At 40.9% G+C, this 24,996-nt stretch overlaps 1 long non-coding RNA gene across 1 annotated transcript in view; it reads left to right on the top strand.

Annotated features, from left to right (window-relative positions):
• LOC139008637 (uncharacterized) overlaps window positions 1-24,985 on the top strand; it is a 91,308-nt gene extending 66,323 nt beyond the window's left edge. Inside the window, exons 3-4 of the long non-coding RNA XR_011471172.1 lie at window positions 24,335-24,439; window positions 24,926-24,985. This is a non-coding gene — a long non-coding RNA (uncharacterized lncRNA). The remainder of the gene's footprint in view (window positions 1-24,334; window positions 24,440-24,925) is intronic.
• The last annotated feature ends 11 nt before the right edge of the window (window positions 24,986-24,996 follow it).

Genomic DNA, 24,996 nt, shown 5'->3' with positions numbered 1-24,996 from the left:
ACATGTTTCCGAAGGCATTGCATAATTCAACACTTCACAATTTTAGGCTAATTTATCCATTGGAATAATTATAAAGTGGAGGAGATATATTCTCAAAGTGTAAAATCCCACACGTATCATGGCCTATTTTTTTTTTTTGTTGGAATGCCTTTCTTTTTAATTTTTATTTTTTTATTGATTAAGTTATTACGTATGTGTCCTTATCCCCACATTACCCCCCCAACCCCCACTCATGCCCTCACCCCCCTGTTGTCTGTGTCCATTGGTTAGGCCTATATGCTTGCATATAAGTCCTTTGGTTGATCTCTTCCCCTTACCCCCACCCTCCCCTACCTTCCCTCTGAGATTTGACTGTCTGATTGATGCTTCTCTGTCTCTGGATCTGTTTTTGTTCATCAGTTTATGTTGTTCATTATATTCCATAAATGAGTGAGATCATGTGATATTTATCTTTCTCTGACTGGCTTATTTCACTTAGCATAATGCTTTCCAGTTCCATCCATGCTGTTGCAAATGGTAAGAACTCCTTCTTTTTTACCGCAGCGTAGTATTCCATTGTGTAGATGTACCACAGTTTTTTAATCCACTCATCTACTGATGGGCACTTAGGCTGTTTCCAAATCTTAGCTATGGTGAATCATGCTGCTATGAACATAGGGGTGCATATATCCTTTCTAATTGGTGTTTCTAGTTTCTTGGGATATATTCCAAGAAGTGGGATCACTGGGTCAAATGGGAGTTCCATTTTTAGTTTTTTGAGGAAACTCCATACTGTTCTTCACAGTGGCTGCACCAGTTTGCATTCCCACCAGCAGTGTATGAGGGTTCCTTTTTCTCCACATCCTCACCAGCACTTGTCGTTTGTTGATTTGTTGATGATAGCCATTCTGACAGGTGTGAGATGTACTGCATTGTCATTTTGATTTGCATCTCTTGGATGATTAGTGACTTTGAACATGTTTTCATATGTCTTTTGGCCTTTCTTCTGTCTTCTTTCGAAAAGTATCTATTTAGGTCTGTTGCCCATTTTTTGATTGGGTTGTTTATCTTCCTTTTGTTAAGTTGTATGAGTTCCCTGTAAATGTTGGAGATTAAACCCTTATCGGTGATAACATTTGCAAATATATTCTCCCATGCAGTGGGCTTTCTTGTTGTTTTGTTCATGGACTATTTTTTATTTTGTTTTCTTAGTCTTATATATCCTTTACACAGTACTCTCTCCTAATTTAACAATAGGGTTTATTGACATTAGTAGCTGGACTTCATTCATTGCTTTTTATCACATTTAACTTCCAGTCCAAAGCTACTGATTTTTCAGTAGTAGAGTCATCACTTAAATGACACCTGGATGATACTGTTATAGACTATTCAAACAATTTTAATTCTTAACAACTGTCAAATTTAAAATGAGTACAATGGCTACTAAAATCACTGGTGGGAGTCTGGATGTACATAATGGATAATGGAACCTGCTGATCAAAGGGTGCAGGTATTTCTGTTAACCAGGTAGGTGACACTTTCCTATGGCATTAATAGAAACACAGTTTGCAAGTCATTCATTCAGCTTGCCCATCTTGGAAATTTTCAAGTTTTGACAAATTTTTACATTTAAGGAGATTCATATAGTTTTAAACTTTGCTTGAAAATGAGGCTTTATTATTATGATGTGTGTATTGCACTACTTGAAATAATTCACATTCACATGAGATGCAAATATTATAGAGTTGGTGATGGAGAGACCTTGCCAACCTGGCCTTTCCCTCACTTCCCCCATGTTACTGAGATGGGAAAACATCAAAATTCCATGAATTTGCATTAAGTTTCAAGTTAGACTCAAGAATTCTAAATACCAAGTGAAAATTTGTCCAATCCATTCAGCCTTTGGAGCTTGAAACTCCAAAATTGGCTTGGGTTATCTTCAAGGATTTATGACCTGGGTCGAATTTGAGGTTTATAAAATGGCCCATCAGAGTTGCTTTAGTTTGGGATTTCAAAAGAAGTGTTTTGCACATTACTTTGTAAACACATTGAGCAAGTTATCATCATCTGCTGGATTTATGTCCTCTCCCTAAATGAGTGGACTATCTACTTGGGTCTTCATTTCTTCATTGATATCATGGGTGGAATTTTGTGTCCCCCAAGTTTATATTTTGAAATTCTGACTCCCAGTATGTCAGAATGTGACCTCATTTGGAGATTGGGTTTTACAGAGGTAATCAAGTTAAAATGAAATAAATAGGGTGGGTCCTAACCCAATATGACCAGTGTCCTTATAAAAAGGGGAAATTTGGCCACAGGGTTATGCACACTGAGAGAACACCATGTGAACATCAAGGCAGAGATCAGGGGGATGTGTCTACAAGTCAAGGAATGCCAAAAGTGGCCTGCAAACCATCAGGAGCCAGGGAGAGGCCTGGAATAGCTGCTTCCTCACAGCTAGCAGAGGGAACCAACTCTGCTGACACCTCAGTCTCAGACTTCAAACCTCTGGATCTATGACATGATAAACTTCTCTTGTTTAAGTCACTCTGTTTGTGGTACTTTGTTATGGCAGTCCTAGCAGACAAATACAATTTGTAAAATAAGAGCATAGACAAACGGCATTTGTTTGGAATTTTGACCTAATTATCATAATGCATTACATCGGTTGATTTTCATAAGAACTCAGAAAACTAGGCATAAATTTCATTGTATATATAAGTTAATGGGGACCAAGATACTTGAACAATATTACACAACTCCTTTCCTTAGTTGACATTGGGGCAAAGAAGTCTAGTCCTCTAGTGTTTATTATTGGCAAGGTTTTGGAATCAAAGGCAGGATTAACAGAGATGATCTAATCTACATTATTAGGAATTGAATTACATAATAACAAGAGCTAATGTTTGTTAATCTCTATGTGTCAGGCACTGTTTCAGACTTTACCAAATTAGGTCATTTATTTTTTTATAAGAACTCTATGAAAGAAATACTATTATTTTTCTCACTTCATAGGAAAGAAAAGTGACACAGATTATGTAACGAAAGAAGTGTTTACAGCTATGTGAATGAGTTTCTAAGAGGGAGGTGGAGATTGCCCAATTTCTTTCTCTGATGATTTTATTTTAGCTTATTTTTATGTATAATACAGACATCATATATCAATTGTGAGGAAAAAATTCATGAGATTTTACCACAATACCAGATAAATTATTTTAACGTTTCTACACTGCCTTCCAGACTTTTTCATTTGCATAAATAATCTCTACCTAAGGTAATAGTAACATGTATAAAAATTGATATTCTGCTTTCTTTCCACTTAATATCATACAGAAGCCTTTTCCTTGTCATAATGTAGTATCTGCTGTGATTATTTTAATGAGTAGTTCAGAAGCACTCCATTAAGCTTTAGAGGTTCTTCTTTTTGGGAGAATTGAAGAGTAACCTGGCTAAACTTAAGAAAAAGGTTAACACGACTCTTCAGGTTACCTACAATATTATATATCTTTGCTTTGGTGCTTAATTAGCAAGCCCCAGTGATATTTGTAGAAAGCTGTTCCAGTTACCTTTTTTTGTTGTCCCAGTTACTATTACTACATAACCTATCATTCCAAACTTGCTGTAAAATAGCAATCATTTTCTTATGTGAATGGATACTATAGGAAGGGAATTCAGAAAGGGTATAGTCAACAGAGTGGGAACAACTTATTTCTGCTCCATAATGTCTGGGGCTTCAGCTGGGAAGACTTGGAGATTGGAGGTCAGCTTGATGGAAGTCTAAAACTACCCACATGCCTATGGGTTGATGCTCACTACTGGCCGAGATCTCAGCTGGAACCTCAGCTGGAACATCTAGAGCTGGCTTCTTCATACTTGGACTTCTCCAAAGCCTAGTGGCTGAGTGCCAAGAGCAAGCATCCCAACAGAACCAGGCAGAGCTGTGAACCTTTTATGAACTTGTCTTGGAAGTACATAGTGTTAGTTCTACCATTAGTCATAAGTCCTCATAGAGATCAAGGGAGGGAACCTAGACCCCCACATCTTGATGTGAGGAGAGTTGAGATTACATTGAGGGCCTGTAGGATGGGAGCTATCATTGCGGTTAGTTTTGAAAAATAAAATCTGCCATAAGGTCCTTGAAGTAAAGCTCTCCATTTATTTGTGACTGCTCTCATTTTGCTTTCACAGTTCTTGGGCCAAAAGTAGGTTTACACTTGTGAGTACGTGAAACACAGAGTTTATTCTTGTATTATTATTTATTAATTACTGTATTATTTTCCATATGCACAATGTACACCTACTTTTTTAGTTGACACTGGGACGAAGAAGTCTAGTCCTCTAGTGTTTATTACTGGCAGAGTACACCTACTTTTGCCACATCCTGTATATTTGAAAATGTAACTATACTTCTCTTTTATCCAGATTAAAAAATTATGATCTTTTTTTGGGATACATTTTGCTCCTAGTAAATGATTGCTGAACAAAAGAACTAATCCTGGTTTTATCAACAACTTTATGACCCTGGACTAGTGACTTTTCTCAACTTCAGTTTCTTCATCTGTAATCTCAGAACCTACTCCATAGGGCTGTTAAAAGAGTTAAATACATTAATGCAAGTAAAGCAATTAGTATCATGCCTGGTTCATAGTGAGCACTCCATAAACAATAACTGCTATTGTTGTCATCATTGTGGTCAAGGCATGGATGGCCCATATCATTTTTTCCCCCATAGCAGAGATAAGGGCTGCCTTGACCTAGTGCTTTGAGAGAGAAAAATCTCAATATTACATTGTTTTAAAATTTCAAATATCCTTAAAGGAAGATAAGGGATAATAAAAATCTGATTAAAAAGGGTGGCAGAATGAATTTAACTGGAGTTTGAAGAATAGTATGTTGAATTGGTGTCATGAGATTCTTGCAAAACCCAAATGGAAAGGAAGTCCAGTGAATCTTAAATTGAGGAAATGGGGTGCGGAGGTGCGTGTGGAGCGGGCTGGCGGCAGAGGGCGCGGTTGTTGGTTTCAATCAGGAGGGAGTTTCAGACTCTGAGCTCCAGATCCGGGCGAGTCTCCAGGGACCCAGACTCAAACGGGAGAAGCGGCAAGGCAGCTTTCTCTCCGAGGTTTGCAGCGGTTGCAGAGCCGCTGGGGACGGAACTGAGAGCAGCCATAACTGCTCGCTCCGCCTGCCCTGTAGATCCCCTGGGACCCGCCCCACCCAAGCCCTGCACAGAAGCATTTGCCGGATAGCCTCAGGCAAAGGCTAGATTAGCACCGCCCTAGAGATTCAGCACAGAAGTTCTCCCACTGCAGACACAGCTGACTCTCATAGCCAGTTAGCCTGGAAGTCAATTCACCCCTAGTATTGCTGACAACAATTAAGGCTTAACTACAACAAGACTGCGCACAAAGACCACAAGGGGGTGCACCAAGAAAGCATGAAAAATGCGGAGACAGCCGAAACCGGTTTGGCTCAGTGGATAGAGCGTCAGCCTGAGGACTGAAAGGTCCCGGGTTCGATTCCGGTCAAGGGCATGTACCTGGGTTGCGGGCACATCCCCAGTAGGGGATGTGCAGGAGGCGGCTGATCGATGTTTCTCTCTCATCGATGTTTCTAACTCTCTATCTCTCTCCCTTCCTTTCTGTAAAAAATCAATAAAATATATTTAAAAAAAAATGCAGAGACAAAAAAACATGACAGAAATGGAGGATATACAGCTAAAAAACGCACTTTTGAGGGATTTCAATAATTTGCTAGAAACTGCCGATAAACTTGATGAGAGCCTCAAGAAATCTAATGAGACCCTCGATGTTGTGATAAAGAACCAACTAGAAATTAAGCATTCACTGACTGTAATAAAGAATATTATACAGACACCCAACAGCAGACCAGAGGAGCGCAAGAATCAAGTCAAAGATTTGAAATGTGAAGAAGCAAAAAACACCCAACCGGAAAAGCAAAATGAAAAAAGAATCCGAAAGTGTGAAGATAGTGTAAGGAGCCTCTGGGACAGTTTCAAACGCACCAACATCAGAATTATAGGAGTACCAGAAGATGAGAGACAGCAAGATATTGAAAACCTATTTGAAGAAGTAATGGCAGAAAACTTCCCCCACCTGGTGAAAGAAATGGACTTACATGTCCAAGAAGCGCAGAGAACCCCAAACAAAAGGAATCCAAAGAGGACCACACCAAGACACATCATAATTAAAATGCCAAGAGCAAAAGACAAAGAGAGAATCTTAAAAGCAGCAAGAGAAAGAGACTCAATTACCTACAAGGGAATACCCATACGACTGTCAGCTGATTTCTCAACAGAAACTTTGCAGGCCAGAAGGGAATGGCAAGAAATATTCAAAGTGATGAATACCAAGAACCTACAACCAAGATTACTTTATCCAGCAAAGCTATCATTCAGAATTGAAGGTCAGATAAAGAGCTTCACAGATAAGGAAAAGCTAAAGGAGTTCATCACCCCCAAACCAGTATTATACGAAATGCTGAAAGGTATCCTTTAAGAAGAGGAAGAAGAAGAAAAAGGTAAAGATACAAATTGTGAACAACAAACATACACCAATCAACAAGTGAATCTAAGAATCAAGTGAATAAATAATCTGATGTACAGAATGAACTGGTGATTATAATGAATCAGGGACATAGAAAGGGAATGGACTGACTATTCCTTGGGGGGAAAGGGGAGTGGGAGATGCGGGAAGAGACTGGACAAAAATTGTGCACCTATGGATGAGGACAGTGGGTGGGGAGTGAGGGCGGAGGGTGGGGCGGGAACTGGGAGGAGGGGAGTTAGGGGGGGAAAAAAAAGAGGAACAAATGTAATCTGAACAATAAAGATTTAATTAAAAAAAGAAAGGAGATGTTTTTAAAGAAAAAAAAATTGAGGAAATGGGGCCTTTGAAAAGTTGACTGTATATTGAAATCCCCAGTGGTATCACCTGGGGCCCATGTTTTCATTTCTTCACCTCCCACCTCTTGGCTCAGGCATGTCTAGTCCTCTGTCCATAACTCTTTGCATGTCTTTGTACTCATAAGGCTGGGTTCCCTAGTCTTCCAGGGTCATCTATATTTTATATTCTATATCCTTTTGGAACAAACCATTGCATTTTCCAGCTTTTTACAAGGAATTGAATCCCACTGAGGACATTTATCATGATTTTTATAGGTCTATTGACTGGAGCTGTAGGGGAAAAGGTTCAGATTGTAGAGCATTTAATAGCCTGTGCCTCTTCTTCATCCCTTATTTTTTACCTCCTAAAAATCTGAACTCTAGAAACCAGGCCCTTCCAGACTTGATTAGCCCCCTAGAGGGATGATCCAATTTATCATCTAGACTCTCTAAATTCTAGAGAGAATAAGTAAGAAAAAATGTAAACAGAGAGAGAATTTGGGAGAATTAAAACAAAATATTTGCCTATATGAAGTTTAGTGCTGTTTTTAACCATGGAAATGCAATTTGACTGGAGTATGCTGAAATATATTTTATATGCATTATCCAACTTCATACTGAGATCAGCACTGTGACTGAGTGCTATTATTGATCCTTATTTTGCAGATGAGGAAACTAAAGCTCAGTGAATAAAGTAGACAAAGCTGTTTGGAACCACGATGTCTAACTACAGAAGCTTCACCTTTAAATAGTATTCTGTTCTATGTTATTGCTGACTCTGTATGCTTTTCCCACTACTGGGCGAAGAATTTTTCAAACTCAAATGGTTTAAGGAAGAGTTGTATGTCTTCCCTGATCTTCAGGAGTGCTTTCTACCTTTTAGGGGGAGGTTCTGTGATCCCTTATTGATAAATTGGCGCTCTCCCAATTTTGTCTTTTTAAAGTACTTTTTATATACTTACTTAAAACATTTTAATAGAGAAATCACCAATGTGCAAGAGTTACAAATGAATCATTAAACTGTAAACGATGTTCAATAGGAAAATAAGACCTCCCTAGTTTTTTAGCAATTATTTTATGATATTTCTGATTAATGATTTCATTCTGGCCATTTTAGTGTTCAGTGATCTTCATTTGTTAGTGTTGATTATAGAATTCCATGCCTCATTGGAATCTGACTCTTTTTGGCCAAGAAATGTGAATTAAAATCAATAGAAATATCATTAGCATCCTAATATCATGAAAGATAGTATAACCATTTCTCATACATTCAGTTTATTAAAACTTGCTAAACTGTGAAATATGTAGGACAAGTAATGATGTTTTAATCTTTCACCAAGGTAACAATTGAAAGCTGATTGATTCCATTCAGTAATTATAAAATCAGAATGATGGAAGATTGTAATCAAGTAGGATTCATTCTCCTACTTTGTCACTCCTCCATGCAAGATAAAACTCTAATTTGCATCATCTCTTTTATCAGGAAAGAAATCAAACTTCTATTTGCTTCACTAAATCCAATATAGCCTTTCCTGACTCTGGAGAGGATGGCAAGGCGGCTGCTGCCTACTAATGTAAGAGAAGAGGGGACAGTCCTTTAAGACTAGATCGTCTCTGAGAAGGACCAGCTCAGGATCTAATTATTCAAACTACAACATTCCTCCAACCTTTGCATGACCTACCTATACTGAGTGAGGTAGGGGCTTGTCTATTACAGTCCTGCTCTGCCTGACTCCCTATTGAAAAAAAAAGTTTTTATTGATTTTAGAGAGGGAGTATGAGATAGAGAGATAGAAACATTGAGAGAGGCAGAAACATTGATGATCAGCTGCTTCCTGTAAGCTCCCAACTAGGAAAAACTTTCTAACAAGGCAAGCAAGTTCTTATGCAGGTCAGTATCCTTAAGAGAAAGACATGGAAACAACCTAAGAACCTAAGTGTCCATAGATGGATGAATGGATAAAAAAAAGTTGTGGTGTATATATTATTTATATATATACTAGAGGCCCAGTGCACAAAATTTATGCATGGGGGGAGGGGGTCCTCAGCCCAGCCCACACCCTCTCCAATCCAGGACCCCTCGGGGGATGTCCGACTGTCAGTCCTGGGGATCGGGCCTAAACTGGCAGTCAGTCATCTCTCTCACAATCCTGGACTGCTGGCTCCTAATCGCTCACCTGCCTGCCTGCCTGATTGTCCCTAACTGCCCCCCACCCCCGTTGGCCTGGTCATCCCCAACTGCCCCCCTCTGCTGGCCTGGTCACCCCTAACTGCCCCCCCCCCCCCTGCTGGGTTGGTCACCTCCAACTGCCCCCCTGCTGGCCTGGTTGCCCCACACAGCCTGGTTGTCCAGTCGTTTGGTCAGCCCTCACTAACCCCCCTGCTGGCCTGGTCGTAGGCAGCCATCTTGTGAGGGTGTGAGGGTTAATTTGCAAGTTATCTCTTTATTATATAATATATATATATATATATATATATATATATATATATATATGTATTTCTCAGCGGTAAATAATGAGGGAATCCTACCATTTGCAACTAAGTGAAATATGTCAGACAGAGAAAGACAAATGCTGTACGTTCTCACTTATATGTGGAATCTGGAAAAAACTCATAGGAAAAGAGATCAGAATTGTGATTATCAAAGGCAGAGGATGGGAGAAGGGGAAATTAGAGGGATGTGGTTGAAATGTACCAACTTCCAGTTATAAGATAAATAAGTCCTGGGGATGTAATGATGACTCTAGTTAACAACTGCTGTATGATATATAGGAAAGTTGACTCAAAAAGATGTCCATCTTCTTTTTTATTTTATTTTTTTAATTAAATCTTTATTGTTCAGATTACATTTGTTCCTCTCCCCCCCACCCATAACTCCCCTCCTTCCAGTTCCCACCCCACCCTCCACCCTCATTCCCCACCCACTGTCCTCATCCATAGGTGCACAATTTTTGTCCAGTCTCTTCCCGCATCTCCCACTCCCCTTTCCCCCGCAAGAATAGTCAGTCCATTCCCTTTCTATGTCCCTGATTCATTATAATCACCAGTTCATTCTGTACATCAGATTATTTATTCACTTGATTCTTAGATTCACTTGTTGATAGATGCATGTTTGTTGTTCACAATTTGTATCTTTACCTTTTTCTTCTTCTTCCTCTTCTTAAAGGATACCTTTCAGCATTTCGTATAATACTGGTTTGGGGGTGATGAACTCCTTTAGCTTTTCCTTATCTGTGAAGCTCTTTATCTGACCTTCAATTCTGAATGATAGCTTTGCTGGATAAAGTAATCTTGGTTGTAGGTTCTTGGTATTCATCACTTTGAATATTTCTTGCCATTCCCTTCTGGCCTGCAAAGTTTCTGTTGAGAAATCAGCTGACAGTCATATGGGTATTCCCTTGTAGGTAATTGAGTCTCTTTCTCTTGCTGCTTTTAAGATTCTCTCTTTGTCTTTTGCTCTTGGCATTTTAATTATGATGTGTCTTGGTGTGGTCCTCTTTGGATTCCTTTTGTTTGGGGTTCTCTGTGCTTCTTGGACCTGTAAGTCCATTTCTTTCACCAGGTGGGGGAAGTTTTCTGCCATTATTTCTTCAAATAGGTTTTCAATATCTTGCTGTCTCTCATCTTCTGGCACTCCTATAATTCTGATATTAGTGCGCTTGAAGCTGTCCCAGAGGCTCCTTACACTATCTTCACACTTTCGGATTCTTTTTTCATTTTGCTTTTCCAGTTGGGTGTTTTTTGCTTCTTCACATTTCAAATCTTTGGCTTGATTCTTGCGCTCCTCTGGTCTGCTATTGGGTATAATATTCTTTATTTCAGTCCGTGTATGCTTAATTTCTAGTTTCTTTATCATAGCATCGAGGGTCTCATTAGTTTTCGTGAGGCTCTCCTCAAGTTTATTGCAAGCCCTCAAAATTGCGTTTTTTTAGCTCTATATCCTCCATTTATGTCATGTTTTTTTGTCTCCGCATTTTTTATGCTTTCTTGGTGCACCCCCTTGTGGTCTTTGTGGGCAGTCTTGTTCTAGTTAAGCCTTGATTGTTGTAGTTAATACTAGAGGGATTTGACCACCAGGCCGACTGGCTGTGAGAATCAGCTGTGTGGAAAACTTCTGTCCTCTGGGGAGGTGCTAATCTAGCCTTTGCCTGAGGCTATCTGGCAAATGGCTCTGTGCAGGGCTTGGGCGGGGCGGGCTCAACAGGGCGGGCGGAGGGAGCAGTTATGGCTGCTCTCAGTTTGTCCCCAGGGGCTCTGCCTCTCTGTCCCAGCAACCGCTGCAAACCTCGGAGGGACTGTAGCCAGACAGTCCTGCTTCTCCCGTTTGAGTCTGGGTCCCTAGAGACTCGCCCGGATCTGGAGCTCAGAGTCTGAGACTCCCTCCTGATTGAAAACGACAACTGCGCCCTCAGCCACCAGCCCGCTTTGCGCGCGCATCTCGGTACCTTTAAATTTTCCACACTGCGCCTCCTCTGAGCCTCGGAATGCTGTTGTCTTTCCTTCTAGTTGAAGAGCCTCTCCTCAGCCAGCCTTCCTGTGGTTCTGGGTGATGTCCGTTCCGTCTTTTAGTTGTATTTTTGAAGTGGTTGTTTGCGGCAGCAGTCTCTGGTGTTTACCTATGCCGCCATCTTGATGGTCTCCGATGTCCATCTTCTTAGGCCTTCTGGTTCCCCTTCTACCAGCCTTACTGTTTAAATGCCTATACTAGGATCTGATTATTCATGGTTTAGAAATTACCTTATAACACATCACACAAGTGGATCAGGAAGTATTTTCATTCTCATAGGAGTTGAAGCTCTAAAGATTTTTCTTTAATGTAGTTAATTAAGGATGTGAAAGCTGGGACTTAAGGATGCCTTTCTACAGTTCAGGGAGTTAGGAGAGAACATTACGGTAATTCTGCTCTTTGCTATAAAATATCTACTTTTATTGTTTTGTTACAGTTACTGACCTACCAAGCAGTAGAGTATTGTGCAAAGATTATTATTTTTGGAGCCAGACAGACCTGAATTTGGATCCCAGCTCAAACAGTTACTAGCTATGAGGCCTCTCATCTGTGAACTTGGAAAAATAGTGCTTGTTTTGCAGGGTTGTCCTGTAGATTAGAGATACTGTGTTTATAGTGCCTAACTTGGTGCCTGATATATTGTTAGGGCTAAATATATGGTATTTTATAGGGAGGATTATCACTGCCAAATTTCAAAAAGTGAAAATTGATGGCCACAGAAGCCAGATAATGTATTTTAAAAATTCACAACAAACTGTGGGATGATGCTGAAGAGAAATGAATATAGTTCTTTTTAAACTCTGTGGAGAGAAAGGCTTTTTAGAATGTTGGAGAAAGTTTCATATTCAGGAACATATGGGCATTGACTCTGCTTTTTCTGTTACCCAAGTTGTGGCTTTGCTGATGAATAGTATGTTGTAGAACCATAAGAGTTTGGCATTGGAATACATTCCCCTAGATGGGGGTATATAGATTATTCGTGTAAATTCTGATATGGTGATTTAATCCCAAGTTTAAGAAGAATTTGGTGTGTGTGTGTTTGTGTAGCATTGGTAGGAACCTTGCTTGCTTGGTAAATGTCTGTACCATCTGCAAGCTCTGTAAGGGAAAGAGAAAAGCCAGATCAAAATACATAGCATCTACTGCTGTTGTGGGTGGAACTTCCCTTCTGTTATGAATTCTCGAGTAAAAAAATTGGGAATGCAAAGCAAGTGTATGTGAAGCACTCCTTGCTATTCCAAACCCTCTGGAGGCACTGCATTCCCTCAGCCCAGTGGATCCCATCCTGGCCTCATATTAGAAGCACCTGGGGAGTGATTAAAAAATGATTAATGCCTGGACCCCCCCCCCCCCCCCGACCGATTAAATAAACATTTTAGGAATGGGGTCCAAATATCCATATTAAAAAAACACACACACACAAAACAAACCTCCCTAGGTGATTTGAATGTTCCAGGGTTGAAGATCACAGCTAGTCAAAATTTCTCAATACTAACCGCACTATAAAACAGTGATGGCAAACCTTTTGAGCTCGGTGTGTCAGCATTTTGAAAAACCCTAACTTAACTCTGGTGCCGTGTCACATATAGAAATTTTTTGATATTTGCAACCATAGTAAAACAAAGACTTATATTTCTGATATTTATTTTATATATTTAAATGCCATTTAACAAAGAAAAATCAACCAAAAAAATGAGTTCGCGTGTCACCTCTGACACGCGTGTCATAGGTTTGCCATCACTGCTATAAAACCTCAGGAGCTACCATGCAGGGCAACAGCAAATATAGAAGGGTAAATAAGACATAAAAGAGCTTATAACTCTGCTTTGGTGTATTTGTTGGAGGGCATCAATCTGGGAAATACGCCTTTGGCTAACATCACCTGGAATCAAGAGCTCATTGTTTATTTTCAACCAATAAAACGCCATAGGAGGTGAGGTGATGGGTTCTGGGAATGGGATGTCAAGATATGTCATTTTGGTTGCTGAGTTTTTAGGAAATGTTCTTCTTAGAGCACCTCCCTTGGGCCTGATGGTTTGGCAGCTTTACATCTAGCACTTAGCTGCCCAATCCCACTGGGGATCCTTCCTCTGATTTCCGGATGCTGAAGATAACTTTATTGGCAAAAGCAGCATTTAACACCAGCCCCTACAAAGAGCTGCTTCATTGTTATCCCTTCAGAGGTGAGGACCCTGCCAGGTAGGTACCTGTCACCTGGATGTTAACAGAGTGAGTGGCACCCATCCCATAGTCCCCGTGGAGGAATCAAGATCACAGTTGCTAGAACTGAAGGGACTCGAGAGGTGTTGGGTCACTTCTCTTAGGGACACTGAGGCCCAGAGAGGTAACTTCAGAGAGTGAACAGTTTTAAGCAGTGACTTAGGAAGCAGCTGGTCTATAGTGTAGGTCCTCATACCAAGGTTAAGCTTTTCCCATTTTATATTATTTTCTCCATTTTCTTTATGTCCTTATTTTCCTGGCTTTCTTTTTTCCTTTTCCTAGCTTCTTCTGACTACACACACACACACACACACACACACACACACACACAGATTTATTATAAGGAATTAGCTCATGTGATTACGGAGGCTGAATGGTCCCATGATCTGCTGTCTGTAAGCTGGAGGCCCAGAAAAACCAGTGGTGAAATTTGAAGACCTAAGAGTTAGAGATTCCAAATTTGATCTAAAAGCCTGAAAACCAGGAGTTTGCCAAGGGCATAGATGATGCCTCCCTGCATTGGGGTGTGTGTGTGTGCCATCTGCTCAATGCAGTCCACCAATTCAAATGCTCGTCTCTTCTAGAAACACCCTCACAGACACACTGTGGTCATGATTCCTCCTTGGTGGTTATGGATCGTGTTCTGGGCTTGGGGAAAAATGACTCTTCTTAACATGCTTATTAACAGGCTGTAGTGGGTATTAACTTATTTTTGGTGCCCATCACCTCTTCACCTCTTCTCCATGCTGAGATCATGTAGTTAAATGAAGCTGGCCCACTTCTAGCTCCAGGGGTGGAACATGTGAGCCAGGCCTAAGCCAGTATGCACATAGCATTTCTCCTGCTTATAGCTGTTGGTTTGAGATTGGCTTGTGAGTCTATGGAGCCAGTGGGACTGTTGAAGGAGAAACATGCACTGTTTTGCATTGGAACCTGAGAAAACATGAGCTGTAGCTGTAGCCAGTCATAAAGGAAAAGTCCATTTGAGTGTGAACCAAGATAGAAGATGAAGCCTGATAGGAAACAGAAAATGTTTGAATATACTCAGAGGAGATTTAGACAATTGGACAGTTTGGGAAAAAATTAGTGGAGATAAATGTTATGGGTAAAATAGTGCCCCCCAAAAGACATGTCGAAGGCCTAACCTTTGGTATTTCAGATGTTAGTAAGATGTAAGTTAAGGTAAGGTCATACAGGAGTAGAGTAGGCCTTTAATCCAAGATGATTGATGTTCTGATAACAAGAAAAGAAGAGGAACAGAGAGAGAAACAGAAAGTGAGAATACCGTGCGAAAATACAGACATACACAGGGAGGAAAGCCAGGTGACTTCAAGGCAGAGATATGCCTACAAGCCAAAGAATGCCAACGAATGCCGACAGACACTAGAAGCTAGGAAAGGGGAAAGGAGGACTTCCCTGGAGCTTCCAGAGAGCATGGCCTCCCCGATAACTTGACTTCAGGCCTCTAGCCTCCAGGACAATGAGACAATACATTCCTGTTGTTTCAAGCCGCTTAGGTTGTGGTACTTTGTTATGGCAGCCCTTCAAAACTCAGTAAGTATATAGAAAACTTAGACTTTCTTTCAGTTCCAGGGAAAAGCAAAACTTGTCCGAGAAAGGAAAGATAAATATGGTATACCACATGACTTAGTTGTTGAGAATTTAATGGTAATAGTACTGTAAATATTGATTGTTACCAAAATTATACTGAATGTAAGAGTGATGGGGTCGTGTATGTGTGAAATCATCTCCCTTAGTGCACAGTTAATATAAGGTGATTAAACTGAAATATGAAGAGGTAGCAGCATAAACACATAACTTAGAAATATGGGGGCAAATAGTAAATGATTCGGTTAGAAGAGCTAAAAGTACCTGTCTCTGGGGGGGCAGGAAACAGACGGTGGGGGCTGCGGGGACGGCTGTTTTTTTTGGAATGAGTGTTGTAGAACTATTTGACTCCACCCTGTGCATGAGCAACCTTCATATAAAGAAATGCTACTTTAAAAAAAGGAAAAGAATTTGAACCTACAAATCAAATTTCTTATAGGACTAAGGAATGTCCTGACCTTGGACAAAATAAGAAATAGAATAAACTTGTGTTGGGGGCTAGTTATCCTCAGATATGTATCAGTTTCCTAGGGGTGTGTAGGGGTAGAGGGGGAATAGTTCCTCTGTGAAGCTTTCACATCTCCCTTTGTCCCACATTCAAATGCTGCTCTTATGAAAGAATGAGGCCCTACCTAGTTTGGTTCAGTGGACAGAGCATTGGCCTGTGGACTGAAGGGTCTCAGGTTCGATTCTGGTCAAGGGCATTAAACCTCATTTTCAGGCTAAATCCCCAGTAAGTGCCGTGCAGGAGGCAGCCAATTGATGATGTTCTTCTCTCAACGATGTTTTTATCTCTCTTCTTCCTTTCTCTCTAAATAAATAAATAAATAAATAAATACATATAAAAGAATGAGAACCAATGTTACCCTAAGTTTGCAGTTACAGTTTAAAACCATAAAGTTAATTTTAACATTTTAATAGGGATCTTTCCTTAAAACTGAAGGAGGTTCTTAAGATGAATGATATGTGTTTCCTTGGGGTGGGAGTTACAGGCACTTTCTTATCCCACTGGAATTCTGAGTCAGATAGGTTTACGTTCAGCTAGGAGCTAAGAGCTGAGTGTACTTGACTTCTTACACTGATCTTAAGGCAGATGCCCTCTCAGCCGTTCTCTCCAACCTGTCCTCATCCCTCTTAAGGAAAGAAGCGTCGAGCCTGCACTGCTGCTTTTCACCATCAGAGGGCAGTGTGGGCGCGAGTGCCTGGGAAGGAGGAGGAAAGATGCTTAGCACTAAGGGAGTGGGAGGAAGTGTCTTGCAGTGTTTGCACTTAAAGCATCTCGGTAGCTAGTTATTGCATTGGTACAAATGATACGTTTTCGTCTAAATTTTGTGCCAATCAAAAAGACAAGAAGTCCCGACCTTAATGCATTTGGCATGGCTACCTATTTCACCACAAGCCAGGACTTTATTAGGAAAATGAAGAGAATGGCAAGAATAAGTTTAGAGATCGTCATCCCCCCCGCCCCCCTTTTTTCCTACTTGCAGAATAGATTCTGAAAGAACACGGTATCGGCTGGAATGGTGCTCTGCTTTCTTCCCTATTATTCTAAAATAGATGTGCTTCTCACACGCATGGATAGACCATTTACCCCTGATTTGTATCTCAGGGACAAATCTGGCTTATTAGCACCATTATTTGTAAACTGCTAACCCGTTTCCCTGTGCTGGTGTAATGCTGTCTTGATGGGCTGCTGTGAAAATGTGAAGATGTCTGTCAGGCAGGAAAAAATTATGTAAAAATGATGTGGGTATAGAAAATGGGATCGACAAAATGTAATAAACTCCTCCTGGGCTGAAGAGCAGAGCTGCATATGTAATGAAGTACTTTGGGATTACGTCACCTTTTATATAACATCTGGCGATGACTTTTATTTCAGAGCTAATTTGAAGAAGCCAGGCGCTTTTCTTTCCCCCTCCCCAAGACTGCCTTTATCTGAAAGAAGAAAGAAAGAACTGTTACATTTTGCATGCAAAGAAAGCCTGAGTGGCTAGATTACTCCCTCAGGGCAATGGAAAACAGAAAAAGACATTGAAAAAGGTCAGGCAAACACGGCAGAAGGAATGAAGAGGTATGTGTGATTCTTAGTGAAATTGGACCATCTAAGCAACCAGACAGGTAACCTGCGTGGCTTTATCCTCCTCCCTTCTCGCCCCTGCCTCTGTAGACCTGACCCAACGATGCTCTGGAAAGCATTTGTCCCTAAATATATGATCTGAAGTGAGAGACTGAGAAAATTACTGAAAAATTGGAAACATTCTAAATTTTCTTCCTTTCTTTTCCCTCAAACTGACACCTTTCTCCCCCCCAATTATATTCACATTTTTTTGATCTATCACGACAGATTACTGAGGTGGTCAACTCGCCATTTTAATTTGTCTGCATAGACAATGGGGAGAGGTCTCCAATGACATTGAACGGACTTCACTTTGAAGGCAGGAGCCAGGAGGGGAGAAGACCCTCTTTGCACCTCCTCTTTTTCCATTGTCACAGGTTCTCTGCCCATGCTCACCTCTGTACATGCTGGACCTTGCTACCCTGTGTTTGCCAGACTCATCACGTTATGTTAAAGTTTCCCATTCGTGCCTCAACCCTGGAAATGCCTTTTCTTGAATTTCAAAGCCATGCCTACAATTCAGAAGAGGCGGTGTCTTACTTTTGTACCGAATGGATTCCCAACCACATGTTTGGAAGTTAGTTGGATGTTTGAAAATTGAACAATAGCTTTGCATGTTGTAAGGAAGAATTTGTTCTCAGGGAGCTAAAGTCTATGATGATATCTCTAATTATGGTTTCTGATAGTGACACCTCCCTCTGTGTGGGTGAGAACAGGCACATGGGACAGAGTGGGTGGCAACTGCCAGTCATATGGGCTGGGGATGTTGACCCAGGAATCTCTCCTCCCAAGACTTAGCTTTTCTTTCCTTGGTCCACCCTGAAAGGGCAAAGCTGGAGTAAGAGGGTCTGGTTCTCATCCCACCTCCAAGAATGACCACAAGGTGGTAGGTATGAGGTTGCTAGATGTGAGTTTGCTGGAGCATTAGAGGGATGGGGCAGGTCAAAGGACACTGCCAGGGATGGTGGACCTGTGTGAGCTGGCAAACTCCAGGCTTTGTGGTCTATGATTTCTGGAGTACTCGGTGGCAGCGGTTGACTTTCAACTTAGCCATGTAGACTCATCTTTAGCCCTGTGGGGAAGAGATTCTTCTATTGTTTCAACTTGGACTGACCTTTCCTTCTAATAGCAGTGGCTGCCTGGCATGAGATGATTCTATCACTATTCTAGGCAATGTAGGAAAGACTGAATTTTGAGTATGAAAGATCTGAAGATGTCAGTGTTTAATACTGGCATACCTTGGAGATATTGCAGGTTTGCTTCTAGACTACTGCAATAAAGTGAGTTGTAATCTTTTTGCTAGTGGAGGCTCTTGCCTTCAATTGGAAAAATAAAAAAGCAGTGTCTGTGAAGTGTAGTAAAACAATAGTGTGGTATCTTGGTTATGTATTGCTGCATAACATACTACCCCAAAACTTACCGTCTTAAAATAACAACATTGAAAACAACAACATTTAATTACATTTAGTAATTTTGTGGGTCAGGAATTTGGTCAGTGCTTGGCTGGGTGATTCTTCTGCTTCACATGGCATTGACTGGGTACTCTTCAGATGGTGGCTGGTATGGTCTGAAGGTCCATGATGATTTCACCCACATGCTTGATGTCTTGACAGAAATAGCTTTGGGCCCCTTTCCCTCTCCATGTGGTCTTAAGGCATCTCTCCACATGCTCTCTTTTGGAGGACAGTTAGATTTTTGCATAGCGCCTTGTTTAGGACTCAAGAGAACAAGGAGGAAGCTGCCAGTTCTCTTAAAGATTGGATTTGGAATTGGCATGGCACCAATTATGCCATAGTCCATTAGTCAAAGCAGTCACAGAACAGTCCAGAATCAAGGAGGATGGAAACAGATCCCACCTCCCAAGGAGAGGAGTGTCAGAGAATGTGAGGCCATCTCTGATCTACCACATGGGGGTTACATAAATAGTTGGTGTGGGAGTGGAGCAACAAAGAGGATATGAGGGGGAAAGACATTCCTAACTAGGAATCAAAGTTTTCCCAAGGGAAATGGTTTCATTGGGAGGCCTAAGCTCACCTTTTCTGTTCTTATCTGAGAAAAAGGTACTTCTGTTAAACCAGGGCAGTAGGGAGATTTGTGTACCCTTTTGTACTTTTGGTTCAAAATAAAACTCTGGTTAAAGTGCTTAGGAACACTGATGGTAGGTGCACTGGAAAAACATCAGTGGTTAATGTCTGCAGGACACTTTGGAGATGATATCGGCAAGTTTCCAAAGGAAGAGTGGGAACATTTCTGTTTCTCCATTGTGTCACACAGCTTTGCCAATAACTAAATAAGCAATGGATTTTGCAGGTTTTGAAAATGTTTCAAATTTTTCTTCTGATGTAGAGAAGAGGAGGGGAAAGAGAGGATTTTTTTAGTCTAATTTAATTTTCTTTGTCTGTAAGTTCAATACAAGATCCCAGCAAAAGTTTTATAAAAAATGATAGCAGCAGTATATTTCTCTTTATTGTAGACATGATATAATATTGGCAGTGTCATGAGGTCCCCTTTTGGACACTAATTTAATGTAACTAATTAGTTTTTGAAAACATAATATGTGCACATAGTACAAATTTTAGGGAACAAAGGACATATAATAAAAGTCTCCCCCACATGCTTATCCCTGAGTCCTCCATGTCCCTTCCTCAGAGGCAGTCACTTTTTTTGTTTGTTTGTATATACTTCCAAATTCTTTGCATACCCAAATCCCCCCAACATGTGTGTGTGTGTTTGTGATTATAGGATATATAATTAAATAACTCCCCCCCCCCAAATAGAAGCATGCTGCATACTGTTTTATACCTTGCTTCTTCATAAAACAATATATTGGAAATTGTTCCATATTAGTAGATACATGTCAATTTCTTCTTTCCCAAGAGTTACATTATAGTCTATTGCATGAATGTAGTATCATCTTTAAAAAAATTTTTTAAAAAATTTTAATATATCTTTATTGATTTCAGAGAGGAAGGGAGAGGGAAAGAGAGAGAAAAACATCAATGATGAGAGGATCATTGATTGGCTGCCTCTTGCACGATTGGGGATTGTACCTACAACCCTGGCATATGCCCTGACCAGGAATCAAACCGTGACCTCCTGATTCATAGATAATGCTCAACTACTGAGCCACCATGACCAGGCTTATTATTATTATTTTTTAAATCAGTCTTTCATTGATGGATATTTAGATTGTTTCCAATCTTCTATTATAAGCAACACCACAATGAATAGTCTTGGACATGCAGTAATAGTTGTGTATATGTGAGACTACATGTAGAAATGGAATTGCAGGGTTGAGAGCTATGAATATTATAATTTTGATATTGATTATCAAATTATCTTCCATAGAGGTTCTATTTGTTTACATTTCTCTACCCAGCTTTCATTTTTAGATTCTGGGGATTGTCGGTGGAGTTTGTTCTGAGAAGGTCATAGACAGGAAAAGGATATAAGATTGAACAAGGAAAGATTGCCATTTGTATTTTTATATCAGCCTCATTTTATGAGATTTCTAAGTAGTTTATCAAATATTTTAGCAAAATAGACCATGTGTCAGGCAGTCCTCCCTGCTAGGAAGCCTGCCACATGGAGGAATGAGAAGATTGGATACAGAGTGAGAAGAATGTTTCCAATCTGACATCACTAGGACTCACTGTGGGATCCTGATTAAGCCAATTATCCTTTCTTTGACCTCAGTTTTCGTTTCTTAAAAAAAAATATTTTTATTGACTTCAGACAGAGGAAGGGAGAGGTAGAGTGAGATAGAAACATTAATGATGAGAGAGAATTATCAATGGCTGCCTCTTACACGTCCCCTACTGGGGATTGAGCCTGAAACCCAGGCAGGTGCCCTGACTAGGAATGGAACTGTTCATGGGTCAATGCTCCACCACTGAGCCACACTGCCAGGTTTAGTTTTCTTATTTGTCAAATGAGTACTTGTCAAATGATCTCAGAAGAATCCTTGGATCCAAAATTGATTCTATGAAACTCCCTTCACTTTTTATCTTATATAATAAAAGCCCAGCAACCATAATGGCGTAATGACCAGAACGACCACTCGACCAGTCGCTATGAGGTGCATTGACCACCTCTTGATGTCTCCCCCTGGCCCACAGGCTCCGATCACAGGGTGGTGAACGGGGAACCACGGGGAACTGGGGTAGGTGGCGGTGGAGCGGGACTGGGGACTGGCGAGCGGGCGGAAGATGGCCCTGATTGCAGGCTAGGCCTAGGGACCCTACCCGCACACGATTTCATGTGCTGGGCCTCTAGTAATGTAATAAAAACTTCTGTACAGGAACAGCTACATAATTTCCAAGACCACACGCAAAGTAAAAATATAGGGCCCCTTGTTCAAAAATGATTAAGAATGCCAAGATGGCCACAGTGGCGTATTAAGCAAAGTGTGGGCCCTTCTAAGTGCAGGGACCCTGTGCAACTGCACAGGTCATAAGCCCATGAGGCTGGTCCTGTGCCTATGAAGATTATTGCCTCCAATTAATGGTGTATTTCTACACAAGTATTTAGTGGCAGTTTGATATAGATGTGTACTTGAGACACCACTGTCCTTTTCTAAGGAAAGCTGCCTTTGTCCACAGCGCCTTGATAAAGGAAGTTGCCCTAACCTGTACCTTGTGCACTGGGTGTCTGCTGATTAGACTAGAGGTACACACCTGACTGGAGGGCAGTCAGTTCATAGGCAGGTGAGTAGCTTGTAGGATGACCTGACAGGAAAAGCTCTGACCAATGGAAGTTCAGTAATTAATTGGTAAACAGACTCTTTCTGGAATTTGAACTGAGAAATATGGAGAAGATCAGCCAGCCAGTTTGGGGCTTTAGGGTGTGGTACGAGTGGAAGTGGATAAGTAAAGAGAATCCACACATATTCCCTGTGTAACTCAACAGTGAACCCTCATGACTTGATGTAGCTAAGTAAAATTATTTCTGTTCTCTGCAACCCCAAGAACATAATTAACCCAAGGTTATGCTAGACTAGAGCATAGCTTTAGCCTATTAATGCTTAAGCCGTCTAGGGAACGTGGCTTAAATACAATGAGAAGTATGAAAATAGAAAAATAGTTTCGAAACCTCGTTTTCTCCTTCAACTGCCAGCTATTGCACTGGCATCGGCTGGAGAGTAGCCCGTGCTGGCCAGGTGAGTGGTGATCTGAGCTCACTGAGTGCTGCCCTTCTGTCTTTCTTGCTTCTTGGCCAACTTTCTTATATATCCCTGGGACTGCTTTTTTAAAAAACTTCTTCTCCTAAGTTATTTTTGACATCTTGTTCTACTTCCAGTGGAGTAGCCCTAGGAAAAATGTAGCTGTCAATTGTGCAAAAAGACACGTATTTTCTTGGTATATGTCTTCTTCCTTTCTGTTGGACTGTGCTAATGGGTCCCCGGAGTCTGCAGTAGGCTGAGGCAGGAGCTGCACTAAATGACCTCTCCAACCTTTGGCAGGTTAGCCATGCTAAGAAAAGGATTCCAATATAGTCATTTCCCAACCCCTAATTATAGAATGTCTATATAATTGTTTGATGCTTTTCCTGTTCCTTCACGGTTCAATAGAGGCGAGTTTGTTGGTCTTCAAATGCATACCCAACTAATTTGGTCAGGAATGTCACATAACTTAGCATTGACAGTAATTTGCTTTCTAGGATGCATTAAAATCTGTAGCGTGTGGGCACATTACTTATAATAGCACATACTGCACATGAGGCATGTATAGAGTGGCACTTTGCAAATGGATCCTGATGCATAGGAATCACTCTGTAGCCTGCACACCCTGAATAAACATGACATAGACGCAGAGGGCTCATGTTCCCCATAGATGTCTCTCGACAGTGCAGGGTTTAGCTGTGTTAAGGGGTAGACTAGGAAAACCAATCATCCAATTGGCATTATTGTGGAGAAAGGGACATTTATGTTAATGCACTGCCTCCAAGGTTTTGCCCTGCAAAGGCTTCTGTCTGAGGGGCGGGTGGTGGGAGCGGGGGGTGGGGGGGTGGGGGAGGTAGGGTGGGGTTGGAAACAGGTGAAGGCCTAGAGTTATATGTTCTATTTGCTTGGGCCATCAGCTGCACTTTGCCACACCCTATGGGTATTTCGGAGAGCACTTGAACAGCAGTGCGGACTGGCTTGAGCCTGAGGGCTGTCTGGGGTGATTGCTATGGGAATGTGCTAGAGCCATAGGTGGGTACCAGTTTTGTGTGTAGGAAAGGAAAAATGAACATTGTAGTATTTCCAGGTTCAGACTTTGCTGTAAATTCCAGGAACCTAAGCCTTTCCATGTCTGTATCTTCTCCTCGTAAATGGAAATGCTAAACATCGATGTTGCCCTTAACGCTGAGACATAACCCCCACGTACATTATTGCAATACTTTTTGCTTATATGAAATATACCTAGGTTTTTGAAGATAAAAATTTAAGTCAGATTTTATCAGAAGAGTTAATATTGGGGAAAATATGGCTGGTTGAAAAGTAGTTCAGGAAGATCTATCTATCTGCCTATCTATCAATCATCTATTTATCAATCAACATTAGAAAATTTATTAAGAGGCCACAGTGTTAACAGGAGGATGACATTTATTTAGGCATTTAAAGCATTGCCGGTAAAATGTCTCTCCAGAATCACAAACTCAAGGCTGGTAATTGGAAGTGGGAGGGAAAGAACTCTTATGGATTAGAACCTGGTTATCCTGAGGAAATCCAGAGGGGAAATTAATAGTTTATTTCTGGGATGCAGAGGGATTAATGGCAGATTACTGCAGTGCTCTCTACCAGAAGCAATTTGGTTTATTTTATCATTTCTATTTCCCATTTGGTAATGAGAACACTCCCAGCTTACATAGTTCACAGCCCGCACATAAGTTCTGAAAGCAGTGTCATTTAACTTACAACTGAGTACAGACCTGTCAGTGAACATTACCAATTTATACAGAGTACAGACCTGTCAGTGAACATTACCAATTTATACTTACAACAATAAATATTTTGCAGAGTACAGACGCTACAAATCCTCAAAGAGAACAAAATAAATGGCATAAGCAGAACCTGGGGTCAGTGTCTCCTGTTTCTATGTGATACTGCCATGAATTGCAGTGGGTAAGTAACGCTACTCCCCACCTCCAGGTGATAGGGCCGTGATGGGCACCCAAGGACCCGCTGGCTCTGGTGTGGACTAGGAGAAAGTATACAATTTGTGGATTAAATGAAGTGTCAGTGAACAGTAGAGATTAGGCAAAATTGTGAGGTATTCCAGAGTTCAGAAGGAGTGAGGGACTTGGGCAATAAGATGGAACATTCTCTTAAAAGTTTGCCACACTTTCATTTATCTTAGTTGTAAAGTATTCAAACAATCTAGAAGAATATAGAATAAAATAGAGGCTCAATGCATGAAATTCGTGCAAGGGGCTTGGCTCTCGCAGCTGCGGCTGCTTGCCTCAGCCCTCGCAGCCCTTGCTTTGATGGAAGGTTGTCCGGAAGGACATCTGGAAGGTCATTTGTCTGTCTGGTCTAATTAGTATATTACGCTTTTATTTTTTTATTTTATTTTATTTTTTAAAAATATATTTTATTGATTTTTTACAGAGAAGAAGGGAGAGGGATAGAGAGTTAGTAACATCGATGAAAGAGAAACATCGATCAGCTGCCTCCTGCAC

This window comes from Myotis yumanensis, unplaced genomic scaffold (assembly GCF_028538775.1).
Source record: "Myotis yumanensis isolate MYYU_CA2020_CCGP unplaced genomic scaffold, mMyoYum1.0.hap1 SCAF_4, whole genome shotgun sequence".
NCBI classification, from domain to species: Eukaryota; Metazoa; Chordata; class Mammalia; order Chiroptera; family Vespertilionidae; genus Myotis; species Myotis yumanensis.
Note: the sequence above shows the minus strand (reverse complement) of the source record. Positions and strands in the feature narration are given on the sequence as shown.